The sequence below is a fragment of the Triturus cristatus genome, chromosome 1_1, assembly GCF_964204655.1.
Source record: "Triturus cristatus chromosome 1_1, aTriCri1.1, whole genome shotgun sequence".
Taxonomy (NCBI): Eukaryota; Metazoa; Chordata; class Amphibia; order Caudata; family Salamandridae; genus Triturus; species Triturus cristatus.
This window is the reverse complement of record NC_140579.1, coordinates 901,024,558-901,039,862: the sequence shown is the minus strand read 5'-3', so window position 1 is coordinate 901,039,862 and position 15,305 is coordinate 901,024,558.

The following is a 15,305-nucleotide window of genomic DNA, read 5'->3' as shown; positions in this document are numbered from 1 at the left end:
AGGCGATCTGCCAGTACCCAGACGTTAAATCAAACGTGCTGAGGAACCGGGCAGCCCCCAGCCGATCAATGAGCTCATCAGCTCTGGGGATGGGGTGCGCGTCAGTCTTAGTTACTGAATTGAGTCCTCTGTAGTCCACACAGAACCGGAGTTCAGGTGTGGCTCCGGCGCAGCAGCTTTGGGGACCAAGACCACGGGGCTGGACCAAGGACTGCTGGAGGACTCAACCACCCCTAAAGCAAGCATTTTGGAGACCTCCTCCTTGATGCAAGCTCTGACCCTGTCAGTTACCCTGTAAGCCTTGTGCTTCACAGGTAAGCTGTCTCCTGTGTCCACATCATGGACGCACCAATCTGTGACACCAGGAACCAGGGAGAACCTATCTGGAAACTACCCCAGCAAGTGGCGGCAATCTTCCTGTTGTTCAGGCGTCAGGGTGGGTGAGAGGTTAACTCCATCTACTGACCCATCTTTCTCAGAGGCTACTAAGAGGTCAGGAAGAGGCTCAGTCTCCTCTTCCATTCCATCATCAGCGGCCAGCAGCATGCCCACTTCGGTCCTCTCTAAGTGGGGCTTAAGGCGGTTAACATGTAGGCCCCTCAAAGGGTTCCTGGGAGACTGCATGTCCACCAAGTAGGTGATAGGACTTTTGCGCTCCACAACCTCAAATGGACCTGTCCACTTATCCTGAAGTGCACAAGGCTCCACTGGAGCAAAGACCCACACCTTTTGTCCAGGTTGAAGCTCTACCAGAGTGGCATTCTGTTCGTACCACCGCTTCATCTCTTCCTGGCTGGCTTCCAGATTTGCCTTAGCAAGTTGCCTGAAACGCCTAGTCTGGTTTTGGAAGGCCAGCATGTAACTGTATACATTCTGGGGAGGTTTCCTGGGAGATTGCTCCCAGCCTTCTTTTACCAAACTCAGAGGTCCTCTTACCGGGTGACCATACAGAAGCTCAAACGGGCTGAACCCCAGAGACTTCTGTGGCACCTCTCGATAAGCGAAGAGCAGGCATGGCAAGAGGATGTCCCACTTACGCCTCATTGGACCGTCTAGGCCCATGATCATGCCTTTGAGGGTTCGGTTGAATCTCTCAACCAACCCATTTCCTTGGGGGTGGTAGGGAGTGGTGAACTTGTAAGTTACCCCACACTCCTTCCACAGGGATTTCATATATGTGGATATGAAATTGGTCCCCCTGTCGCTCACCACCTCTAGAGGGAATCCCACTCTGGAAAAAATTCCCATCAGTGCCCGTCCCACCACGGGGGCCGTCACTGTCCTCAGAGGGATGGCTTCAGGGTACCGGGTGGCATGATCCACCAAGACCAGGATGAAACCTGTTGCCCAGGGCTGTCTTGGGGTCCAGAGGCCCAACAATATCAATACCCACTCGCTGGAATGGCGAACCGACCACGGGGAAGGGTTGCAGAGGAGCCTTGTGCTTCCCCCCGCTCTTACCACTTGCCTGGCAAGTCTGACAGGTTCTGCAGTAGGAATCTGAATTCTTGTGCATTTGGGGCCAGTAAAAGTGGGTGACAAGCCTGTCATAGGTCTAGTCCATCCCCAAATGTCCTGCTAAACGCACATCATGAGCCAGCCCCAGTAGGAAGGTTCTGAACTTCTGGGGTACCACCAGCACACGGGCTGACCCAGGTTCAGCAGCCTTAGGCTCTGAATACAGGAGGTCACTCTCCCAGTACACATAGTGTGTCTTGGCCTGAACACCATTGGCCTGGTCTGCAGCCTGCTGCCGCATACCCACGAGAGAAGGGCATTCTTTCTGCTCCCTGAAGAATTCCTCCCTGGAGGGGCCTCCTTCTTGCTGCCAATGGGTCAGCTCCGGCAGGTCTCCCAGTTCGGCAATCTGTTCCCCGGTAGGCTCCAGAGCATCCCCCTCAGGGTCTGCTTCCTCCTGGGCCGTGGGAACTTCGGGGGCCGGTTTCCCGCGCCTCCTGCGCCTTCTCCCTAAGGCCGGTTCCTGGACCTCTCCCTCAGGCTCTAGGACCCTTTCAACACCCCTCCTGGCTGCCATTGACCGGGTGGTCACGCACGCCCAGTCGGGTAGACCCACCATCCTCAGATGCGTGGTCTTCTCTACCTTTTCCCAAGGGGAGCTCTCCAGGTCGTTCCCTAGCAGACAGTCTACAGGCATGTCAGTTCTCACAGTGACTTGTAGAGTACCAGAGACCCCCCCCCACTCAAAGGGAATTTGAGCCATTGGACAATGACTCTCCATGTTGTTAGCATTGACAACCCTACAGTAGGCATGGGGTACAACCTGCTCTTGAGACTCCAGGTGTTGCCTCACCGAGGTCACGCTGGCTCCTCTATCTCTAAGAGCCTCAACCTTCTTTCCATTGATGGTCACTACTTGCCCATATTTCTTAGTGTTAGAGGGTAAGTAGGTTTCAGGGACCATCTCACTGTCTCCTAGCGAGACTAGGGTCATATGCGCAGGACCCTCACCCCCCTGGACTGCTACCTCCTCCCCAAAATTAACATTAGCTACTTGCCGGGGTGGAGCACCAGTGGGTGCTGTCTTACCAAACAGGCGACACTTAGGATCAGAGGCAATGTGACCCGGGTCACCACACCTGTAACAATTGAAGGGCCCCTTTGGAACAGGCCTACCTGTCGGGGCCCCGTTCTGCTGCGGGGGCGGGGGAGGCTGAGAACCCTTCTGCTGGTTCCCTTGGGGATTACTTTGGGGGCCTTTTTGGAACCCTTTCTGTTTACCCTTGTCCCCCCCACTCTTCTGCTGGGGACCCTGCCCACCTTTGGCGGAGTCTCCCACTTGACCCTTGTGGACCCTGGTGCTGAGCCAGCGGTCCGCCTCCTCAGCAAGCTTCCTCGGGTTGGACAGCTTGCTATCAATCAGGTGCTGGCGTAGCTCAGGAAAACATTGACTGGACAAGTGCTCCCACGCAATTAAATCAAACAGCCCTTGATAATCATTCACTTTGCTACCCTTCACCCAACCATCCAGTGCTCTGCAAAAAAAAGTTACATACTCCACATACGTACTCTCAGGGATCTTCTTAGTCTCCCTGAAACTCTGTCGATATAGCTCAGGAGTTAACCCATACCTGGTCATTAAAGCTTCCTTCATATGGGGGTATGAGGCCTGGAGATCTAGGGGCAAATCTAAAAGTGTGTCACGCCCTTCAGCAAGGAGCCTTCCCCACAACCCCGCTCCCCAGTCTTTCTCAGGGACCCGGTGTGAAGACATGGCTACCTCATAGGCTCTAAACCACTGCCCTATGTAATCCTTTCTAAAATACTCCTTAACTACATCTTTGGGGATGTACACCTTGGACTCTACCTGCACCGGCGGAGTGCTGTCACCAGAAGGAGCTGTTTCCAAACTTTTCGCCTTCAGCTCCAACTCCTTCAATCTTATATCATGATCCATTTGGCGTTGTTGTGCCTCCAAGGCCAACTTCTGCTTCTCCATCTCCATTTGTCCTGCCAACTTTGCCATCTCCATTGCATGCGCCCGGTCTGCTGCCCTGTCTGCCAGCTCCTCTGGGGACAGGACTCTGCTGGGCTCCCCAAGGTTGTCGGGTGGGATGATATCCCCCGCATTCTGTGGGTCTCTTGACTCCTTCCAGGCTCTCAACGCCTTGGTGTACTGGTTCTTCCTCTTGAATCCAGCATGGGGAACTCAGAGTTTTACACTGTAGCCTTTCAATTGCTCTACTGTGTAACCTTCCAGTCCCTCCCAATCCACCTCATCTATTCCAGAAATCACAGAGAGTGCTCTTCCAGCAGGGAGTGAGCCAGGCATGGTTGCAATAATGGCAGATGTCTCAACAAAGTTCAACAAATGAAAACCTGTGGCTGCGTTACTTGGTCTGCTCTCACTATCTGGTGATTAATAATTCACTGTATGCAGATTACAAATGCAAATTCGAAATCCCAGCCGCTGCCACAATGTTAGACTTGGGGGTCTCTGGTTGGCGCAAGGTTGCCCTTGTGTCAAGCAGGAACCCTCTCCTCTACGTCAGGGCGCAGGATAACCCCTTTTGAATGACCCTTGCTCACCCTCTAGGTGCGTGGCGTGAGCAGCCAAGGCTATTCTCCAGGCGGTAGTCAGTTAAGCATTTGTAACCACACACACAGTAAATACATAAATCCCCCCAGAAATGGACACCAGGCTTGGATATGAAAAAATACGCTCTTTATGTAAAAATAGGTATATCTATCAGCAGACTTATCACAAGACCAATAACGTTTTCTCTATGCCACCAGATTGTTAAACAGGCAAATGTTCTTTGTTTGTAGTTTAGAATGTTATACTCTTCTGTCTTTTTAGCAAGGCTTACTCGGGATTCCAGTCACTTACAGGGGGGTTTGGGGCAGTCTCAGCCCTTCGGTGCGCTTCATCGCGTATCTCTCTCCCTTCTGTCAACGATCAGCCCGGACCCTGCCGCGGCTCTTGAGGACGGGGAAAGAAGGCGTTGCGGGCCCCGAGCCCGGTACTGGAATGCTGAGGAACGTTGCAGTCCCTTGGGGAGCCGGCACGGGTCAGTGCGACTCCGGTGATGGGAGGGGGAGCACCTTTGGATCCTCTTGAGCGGGTGCGTGTATTCAGGCAGGCGCGGCCCACGACCCTCAGCACGGCAGTGCGGGGGTCTCCTCAGCGGGGGCGGCGCGGCTTGATCTCAGATCGAGATCGCGAAGCGGGGTCACAGGGCACGGTCCGTGCAGCTGGGGACCCGGCGGGGCTCACGATCGTCGGATAGGAATTCCGGCGGGAGGGGCGATAGCACTTCAGCGCGCTCTAGTAGCAGGCGGTGGCAGAGGCGCAGGCAGCCTAGCCCGGGGGCAGAGAGCGACTCCGGTCGGAGCGAGGCTCTCAAGGGGGGCAAAGGCAGGCAAGCTCCCGAGTGTCACGGCCCTAGGAGGGGCGATGAGGGGCGCAGTCTTCCTCAAGCAGGATGCACACACGGCTCGAGTTTCAGGACGAGCAAAGGCACAAAGAACCCACTGGTCCTGGGGTTCTGTTCAGGGGCCAAGCTCAGATCAAGCCCTTGGAGAATGTTTAAAGCACAAAGCAGCAAAGTCTTTTCAGCAAGTCTCTTCCTCTCCTTTCTCAGCAAGGCAAGCAGCAGGCCAGTCCTTCCAGCGTCTTCTTCTCCTTCTAACCGGGCAGAGGTTCTTTGTGGTAAAACAGGATTCTGATTTCTTAGGAGCCAGGCTCCTACTTTTATACAGTGATTCTTTTGTTCTTTAGCGCTAGGGGGCCTGGGCCTGGCTCAGTCCAGTTCTGGAGCACTTTGTTATGGTGACTCTGCTCTTTCCTTTCAGCAGCAGGGCAGAGACATCAGCCGCACCACAGGGGGCGGAGCCGGCTTTGTGGTGGCAGAGCCCAGGTCTATTCAAGAGTCAAGGTGTACTTCTCCCACCCATCCTGGCAGCCAGCCTGTCTCTGGGGATTCCCCAACCCTGCTCCTTACTGTTGCTAGGCAGAACACACACACACAGCAGAGGCGGACTGAAATGGCCAGGTCAGTAAATACTAACTTTCTAAAAGAAGTATTTACAAACCCAGGATATTAAAATAAACTTGACTACAAGAAGTATTTTATTATTCTGAGTTCAGGCATACTAAACTTGACATTCTACCATGCTCTATGAGTCCACTGGGGTCACAGCGTGTAGTGACTCCAGCAGCCCATTCTGGCCTATGGAGAGCAGGTAGCCTTCAATAGTGAAAAACGAAAATGGCTGTAAATCACTACTAAGACATGCCACACACATCAGGGCATGTCCTACCTTATGCCTACAATGCACCCTGCCCTTGGGCCCACCAGAGGGGTGGCTAATATGTAGTTAAGGGAAGGTTTAGGGACTGGCAAGTGGGGGCACTTGCGCAGTCAGCGCGACAGTACCAGACTGCACGCAGGGTCTGCAGTGGCAGACCCTAGACACTTTTTACCAGGCCGCTTCTGTGGGTGGCGCAACCAGCGCTGCAAGCTCACCAGCAGCATTGGCATTCACAAGCCCTGGCACCCCTGGTGCACTTTACTGGGGACTGACAGTAAATCCAATAAACCAATCATGAATATCAATTACAGGTACACTTTACCTAGGGAGCACTTGCACTGCGGCACGGATTAGCCGTGGCGCAGTGCCCTGAGCAGACAACACCAGCAAAACATTCGAGGCACACCATCAAGAAAGTGGAAGGGAAATTCACGCCAAGGTGCCAGGTCTAACACTTCTACCCATCTAGAAAACAAGCAAACCATCACTAGAACATACCTCAACCTGTTACAAGGAGGCATTTCTATGAAATCAATCTGCATTCTGGTGAAAGGTCCTCCTTCTCGACCTATCGTTCCTAGACTTACCACTGTCTTCCTTCCAGGATTAACTGCTGACATATAAGGCATCTTTGACAAAGGCTCTCAGCTACAAGTCTGAATTTTGCATTGTACCATGTTTGTTTAAAGGATCTAATCATCGCGTCTCTCCCTATGTGTGCTTGTCCATGATACATCCGTGCCATGGCAGACACCATGCTATCAGGCATAACTGGTCTTCCATCTCGATAAACCCACACATGATCTGTTTCTCTAGGTGCACATCCTGCTTTTACCCATTGTCTCATTTCCTCATCTCCTGCTTCTTCCTGCAACTGCCTCACTTCTTCCCAGGTACTCACAATGTTAATAAACAGTAGGGGGCAAGAATTCATTTCTCTTTCTTTTGCCCGGTTGATTGAATTTTGATTGCGAGCACAATATTGCGCTACATCGTTGGCGTACTTATTACCAACTGCGACATAATCCCCTGTCTGAACGTGTGCAGCACACTTCACCACGGCCAATTGCTTAGGCAGCTGTATCGCCTCAAGCAACTTCCCAACCACTTCAGCATTCTTTATAGGAGTTCCACTTGAAGTCAGAAATCCTCTCTGCAGCCATATCTGACCGAAATCATGCACAACACCAAAGCCATACTGACTTTCAGTTATCACAGTTACTCTCACATTCTTTCCCAACTTGCATGCTCTAGTTAAGGCTACAAGTTCAGCAACCTGGGCTGATTTTACTCCTTTCAGGTAAGATGCTTCCATTACTGCTGCAACTGTGCATACTGCATATGCTGCACTTAGCATTCCTTCGTCTGTTTTCAAGCATGACCCGACCACAAACATCACAAAGTCACTTTCTGACACTGGTACATCTTTTTTTATCAGGACTTGGTTTGGTACAGAAATCAAGTACATCCAAACAATCATGATCCACTTCATCTCTGACTTCCACATTCTCAGCATCAGGCAGTAATGTTGAAGGATTCACATTCAAGCATCTCGTAAGGCTCACATTTGTTGCACCTAATATGACCTTCTCATATTTAGTCAGCCGACTATGTGTCATGAACTGAGTGCGGCTCCTTGGATTGCCACATCATGAGGTACAAACACTCGCACAGGATATCCCATCACAATTCCTTCACTCTGTTCCAGACTCTTACAAGTAGCAGCTAATGCTTTCAAACAACCTGGCAACGTTACAGCTACAGGGTCTAACATAGCTGAAAAATATGCAATCGGTCTTCTCAATTTCCCATGTTTCTGTATTAGTACAGAGAGTGCACATGCATTCCTCTCACTGCAGTACAACTCGAATTATTTTTAGTAATCAGGCATTCCTAATGCTGGTGCTTCACACAGACTGTCTCTCAATTGTTTAAAAGCTGCTAGTTCTTCCCTATTTAAGTCAATTGGGTCTTTTACATCACTTCTTGTCAGGCGTACCAAGGGTTTTGCGATCAGGGAAAAGTTACTTATCCACTGACGACAATATCCTACCATTCCAAGAAACATTCTTACTTCTCTTTGCGTCATTGGGGCTCTCATTTCTTTTATTATCTTGATTCTGTCTGTAGTTATTTTCCTCAGTCCCTTTTCAATTTTGTGGCCTAAATATTGTACTTCTTTCTGACAAAATTGCAATGTTGATGGGGATAGTTTAAGTCCTCCATCTGCCAAAGGGTGCTATGGTGTCCATTACACAAGCTTCTCGAGTCTTTGACACCACAAGTAGGTCGTCAATATATTGAACCAGCACTGAATTCTCGGGCATTTCTAGGTCTTCTAAGGATTTTTTCAATATCTGAATAAATATCGAGGGGCTTTCTGTATACCCCTGTGGGATTCGGCACCATGCCAAAATACGTTCACCAAAACGGAACGCAAAGATTTGTTGACTGTCATGATGCAATGGGATGGAAAAGAAAGCATGACACAAATCAATCACTGTATACCATTCTGCATCATGTGGAATCTGATACAAAATCACAGATGGATTTGGTACAATAGGACAACATGATACAACAATTTTGTTTATCTTTCTCAAATCTTGCACTACTCTGAACTTTCCATTAGGCTTTTTCGGTCCCATAATTGGTGAATTACATGGATTACTCATTATTTCTCTCAAAATAGCCTGTGTAACCATTTTCTCAATTATAGGAGTAACTCCTTCAATTATCTCAGGTGTCAATTTATATTGAGGAACATTTGGGTAACTTATTCCTTCCTTCACTGTTATTTTTACAGGATCCACATTTTCATTAATCCTACATCTTCTCCTGTGAAATCCCAGACTTCTGCTTTTACTGTTTGTTTCAATTCTCTTGGTAGTTCATCAGGGTTGAACACAGCAAATGCTTCAGTAATCTCAGGTTCCATGTTAGCCATTGTCATTTTATACAGTACATCTTCAACAGGGGCCTCAAATGCTATACCATCAGGGGTACAAAATATGGTGCAATTCATCTTGCACAGACAGGTGCCGATTCCGATCCGTTAAAAATTTTCCCCGTACGAATCGTATCCGTTTTTTTTACCGTACGAATCGTACAAGTCCCGTACAAACTGGCAAGTACGATTCGTATGTGAAAAATTCCATACGAATCGCATTGGGAAAATTCCCCGACACGTCCTCGGGTCGGAAAAAGTGTCCGACACGTCCCCGGACAGTTTTACCTACGAATCGGGAAACTGAAGTCCGAGCGCGCAAGTATGATCCGTCCCGTCCGTCCGAATGCACAACCGTATGGCAAAAACACTGTACGGTGCGAACTCCCATAGCAACTATGGAGACGTCCAAATAGTTGCCCGCATACGCGCCGAACACCCCCCCAGCACACCCCCCCTCGTACGTGCCATACCCCAGCACCCCCCCATGTCCGCGCCGTACCCCCATCCCACCCCGTAGGTACGAAGCGTACCCCCACCCCGTAGGTACGAAGCGTACCCCCACCCCCCCTATGTATGGTGCGTTACGCGCTGGGGGGTCCACAGCGTACCTATGGGGGTGGTTGTATGCTCCGTACCTACGGGGGGGTGGGGGTATGCTCCGTCCATAGGGGGGGCTGGGGGTACGGCGCGTTCATACGGGGGGGGCGGGTGTACGGCGCGTACATACGGGGGCTGGGGGTACTGCGCGTACATACGGGGGGTGGGGGTATGTGCTGGGGGACGGAGCTTACATACGGAGGCTGGGGGTACGCACCGTCCATACGGAGGTGGGGGTACGCACCGTCCATACGGGGGTGGGGACACACACCGTACCCCCAGCATCCCGTATGTACGCGTCGTACCCCCAGCCCCCCCATGTACGCCCCATACCCTCGGTTCACGTATGTACGGCATGTACCCCCAGGCCCCCACACCCTGCCCGTGCCTGTACGCACCCTACCCGAGGCCCCTACACCAGCACCCTCACCCAGCCGTGCGCATGTACGAGTCGTACCAAGCCATAGCAAATGTGAGCACTGTACAACAACATGGCCGATGTATGCACCGCACAGACGCGAAAAACACACGTACTGAACCAGGACACTGCAAAACACCACAAGGAGAGTCAATTTGAATCGCACAACACCACAAAACACGTCCAACAAGCCCAAATACATCTAATACACTGACCTGCAACAGCCAAACAGGTAAACAGAGGCCCAAAACCCAACCACCCCTTATAACACACCCACCCAAAGTTCAAACACAGCCACACCCACAAATGGACCAATAAAAAGGGCCCACACACACAAACCATGAGCCTTTGCAACAGACCCACTGCTGCCAGACCCCACAGACAACCCACAGCACCAGACTTGAACCTTTACTACACCTTACACTTGCACACCTTCACACAACCACCTTCACAAACACCCCCTCATCACATTCACACACGCACCTTCACAACCACACACCCACACCCACAACCATTCACACCCACACCCCACACCATGCCCACAGACTGGAATCCAAAGTTCACAACAGCGGAGCTGGAGATCCTTGTCAACGAAATCATCAGAGTCGAGCCACAGCTCTTTGGAACATTGGTCAGACAGACCAGCGTATCAGCAAAATCAGCCATGTGGCAGAGGATCATCGAGAGGGTGAATGCTGTTGCGCCCATCAGAAGGACGAGGCATGAATGCCAAGCCAGGTGGTACGATCTGCGGAGGACGGTCCGCCGCAAAATGACCGACGAATACAACCAGGGGAACATCACTGGAGGTGGGCCGCCCCACAGACCGGTACACTACCATCCCTGGGAGGAGAAGGTGATGCGCACGCTGCCGCCGGTGGGAGTACACGGAGTAGAAGGAGTCGCCAAGCCTGGTGAGTACACATACAACTCACCCCACATGGGGGGAACCGCATCCACAACCCAACTCCTGATAATGCACGCAACTACCCCAAAGCCATCACCGGACGCAACCACATTCCAACAACACGCACATGCCACTATCGGCTCCATGCCCCATGCACCAAGCAAGGCCATGCCAAGTCACAGGCCACACAAAACACCAACACAAGACAGGATGTCCGTGATGCCGGGAGGGGGGGCCTCCAAGATCCCATTGTGCAACTCAGAAGCAGACACCAATGCCCTCAGCCCATATGGCCTAGGGCAGAGCTATACAAACAGTGTGTCCCGACACTGTACTGTGTCGCCTGCAAATGGCGGCCGCGTCGCAGTATGACATGGGTATGAAGGCCCAATTCGCACATAACAGCAGCTAATGAAGAGGCAACACTGTGAAAGAGTGTCAGCACACACCGCCGCTGCAGCGCAGACTCAGAGACACTCTCTCCAATGGGGTCAGGGAGATTCTAAACAAAGCCACATGAACAAGCCAATGGCCTTTGAAAGACCTGCAAAGTGTGTGTGCCCAGGAAGCTGGGCTGAGGTGACAGAGGGTGACAGACAGACGGAGGGAGAGGGAGAGGGAGGGAGACAGAGGGCGACAGAGGGCGACAGAGGGAGACAGACATACGGAGGAAGAGGGAGAGAGAGGGAGGGCGACAGAGGACGACAGAGGGAGAGAGACAGACGGAGGGAGAGGGAGAGAGAGGGAGGGAGACAGAGGGCGACAGAGGGCGACAGAGGGTGACAGACAGACGGAGGGAGAGGGAGAGAGAGGGAGGGAGACAGAGGGCGACAGAGGGAGACAGAGGGTGACAGACAGACGGAGGGAGAGGGAGAGAGATGGAGGGAGACAGAGGGCGACAGAGGGTGACAGACAGACGGAGGGAGAGAGAGGAAGGGAGACAGAGGGTGACAGAGGGAGACAGACAGAGGGAGGGAGAGGGAGAGAGAGGGAGGGAGACAGAGGGCGACAGAGGGTGACAGAGGGTGACAGACAGACGGAGGGAGAGAGAGGGAGGGAGACAGAGGGCGACAGAGGGAGACAGACAGAGGGAGGGAGAGGGAGAGAGAGGGAGGGAGACAGAGGGCGACAGACGGAGACAGACAGAGGGAGGGAGAGGGAGAGAGAGGGAGGGAGACAGAGGGCGACAGTGGGAGACAGACAGAGGGAGGGAGAGGGAGAGAGAGGGAGGGAGAGGGAGAGAGAGGTAGGGAGACAGAGGGCGACAGAGGGAGACAGACAGAGGGAGGGAGAGGGAGAGAGAGGGAGGGAGACAGAGGGCGACACAGGGAGACAGACAGAGGGAGGGAGAGGGAGAGAGAGGGAGGGAGACAGAGGGCGACAGAGGGAGACAGACAGAGGGAGGGAGGAGGGTGACAGAGGGAGGGAGAGAGAGAGACAGAGGGAGACAAAATCACCCTTGGTGGTGTGGGCATGTCCGCTCATCAGCAGGTGGACTGTGTGCATGTTGACAAGGTCTGGCAGTGCGTGAAACACCCCTCATTCGTTTGGAAAGCACTGGGCCATGTTTCAAACTGTGCACGAGTCGATCCTTGCTGCAGGCACAAACCTAACCTCACATCCAGTATACCCACTCACTGTGTTTGTTAGAACCCAGTCACAAATGCATAAGTTTCCTACCTGCATTCTCCAATAGACATGACAAAGCTACATTTGGCCGCATACAGTGCAACACGTAAGTCGGTTCTGCAGCGCTCGCTACGCACGCTTGCTACACTGCTCACTGCGTTCAAAACTGATGCAACAACAAAGTGTGTCACACATAGGAAAAGTGTTGACAGCCGTGGCCAAGGGACATACCCATGCACCATGCACAGGGACTTGCCAAGTACAGACAAGGTAGATGACACTTGGCCCTGCTGCAGACAGCACAAGGCAAACCTGTGACCACTGTACACTCAAACACCAACTCCACATGCCACCTACCTACCACAGGAACTCACATTCACTGTCATGCCTTCAGGCACCATGAGGGGATAGACACATCACCTGGTAGACCCAATGACAAATCACACCACACCCAACAGCATGCCCGGTCACACCCCCCCCCCCCTTACACAAGCACACACCCCCGGGGCAGCCAACGCAAATTGGCACTCCCACAATGGATATGTGACAAAACAAGACTAATCCATAGCCAAATAAGCATCCCAACACTCATTAGACAGGCCAAATAACCAGGAGTACATATCAATCTGACCCCCGCAACATACCCATCCACAAGTGCACTGTGAGAGGAATGCTAGACATATCCAACTACCCAGAGGAACTGTGCCAACTTGAATATGTATGAAATATGGATGACGCATGTAACACCATTAACATTGTCTCTCTCTCACACACAGGGCAACGTCGTCGATCTCCCCCCAACACTGGGGGGGAAGACACACAGGACCAGGCTCGGCGTGACGATGATCCCACCGGCAGCGACGACTCTCACCACCCCGTGGATGACCCCGACCAACCTGGCCCCTCTGGTGCCCAAGCACCTGCAGCACCTGCGTCAGGTACAACTGTGCCAACCACCACCCCCATTCCTGCCACACCCCAGGATACACACAGGAGCCCTGCTCGCACACAACGCAGCCAGTCTGACCAGGAGGGACGAGGTACCCTGGGCACCCAGGAGGAGGCAGGCGACCCCGCAAATGCCATCCCTAAGGGGTCCCGAGGACCCGACGTGCCCACAACGGCAGGCCAGGCTCAAGTGGGCAGGGGTGGTGGGAGTGGAGGACGGCGGAGGCACGAACCTGACCAGACAGCTGAGGACCCGGTTATGTCACACGTCCGCAACATCCTGGACACATACCGGCGTGACACCAGGGGCATCAGCCAGGCCGTGGAGGCCCTCAACCAGATAAAGAACGTGCAGGCCAAGCAATATGCCAGTCAATAGCAACACCAAGGACGGATGGAGGCAAGACTGGCTGAGCTCGTGGCGGTGCAAACGGACATGACCCGTGTACTCCGTCGGGTTGCCCATGTTTTCGGCAATCCGACGGCGTAGATCACCACCAGCCACAGGGAGGGATCAGGAGGAGGAGGATTCGTCCGACGGAGCATCCCAGACATCATCACGGCCTGCTTCTGAGGGTCCCCGGAGGAAGGTGGATCGTCCACGCAAAAGACCGTGAGAGTCAGCGGACCATCACCATCTCCCAGGTCACCTGGCCTGGCACCTGGCCCTCTGGCGCAACAGCAGCACCTCATCCAATGACATTCTCTGCCACATGGACTTGCTGGTCACTGTCTGACCAATGTTGACAAAGACTGTGGCATGGACTCTGATGACTTCCAATGGCAAGGATCCCGAGTCCCCCTGTGAACTTTGGATTACAGACACCCGGCGAGCACCACTTTGCATCCCCCCAAACATGTACCCCACCACCAATAAAAATATTAGAAATCACGAGATGATGCCGTCATTTAGCATTATTCCATTACATGTGTGTGTTGGCAAGTCAAACCATGCCTGAGTTTTGAAGTAACTCCAACCATGCATACCCTGGGGTCTGAGTCTGGCACAGGACACACATGGGTCACAATGTATCATCCAATACAGACATGGAGCACCATACTCACCCGTGATGGGCCCAACCAGCTGAGGGGGTGCCTGCACAACTGTGCGGACAGACCTATTTCGAAGAGCAACAGTCATGCGCAGAGGTCAGGGATCATGTGGAGTGTCCTGGGGTGGGAGTCCCAGGTATGTGTAGCCAGGTGGGAGAACTATGTCCTGCAAGCAGGAGTCAGGTGGATGTGGAGAATGGTGGCCAGGCCAAGGTTGGATGCATGGAGATGGCACAATGGGGTCTTGGATGACAGAGCCACATGGTTGTGTTGGGGGCGTGGTCGTGGGCTGCCTCCTGAGTGTGGCTGTGGATTGTGAAGGTCATCCTGCAGATTACAGTGATCCATTGCCGCTATCCCTGTTGGACGGTGATGTGGCTGGGTTGCCGGATGTTGAAGCAGAGCTGTGCAGATGCACCCTGGATGTGGACAAGTCTCATGGGAGTTGTAAGGTACTTCTTTCTAGAGTGCAGGGTAGGATTAGACACGGATGTCGAAGTTGACCTGGGGGATGGTCTGTCTTGCCTTGAGGTGGATCGAACTGTGGACCTTGTGCATAATGCAGAGTGTGCTGAGGCCTGAGGTACAGATGCTGGTGATCAGCATAGCACATGTGAGCAGGCATTCCATGATGCACACCAGCTCGTGTGCGTGGACACTGTGTGCCTGTGCAGGGCCCTTGCGGGTGGGACACAAGCAGTTGACCCAGCTGTAAGGGGACAATCCGCAGATGAACACCTCAGTCGTGTACAAGTCCAGCATCAGATGGCCAACGTGCAGCCATCTGCCAATGGATACCATGCATTATTCAATATGAGAACTGGCAAGGACTGCGTCTTTGGGGAGGGTGAGGAGCACCTGCCTGTCAATGGGACACCAGATGATGATGAGATGCAGTGTGCATGTCATGGTGTAGAGGGGTATCCTGGACACATTGTAGACTGACACGCTGAGACAAGATACCTGTGCCATGTGTCCCACAACGACACCATACTACATGCAGAGGCCTGCAGTACCACTCACATGGCCATGTT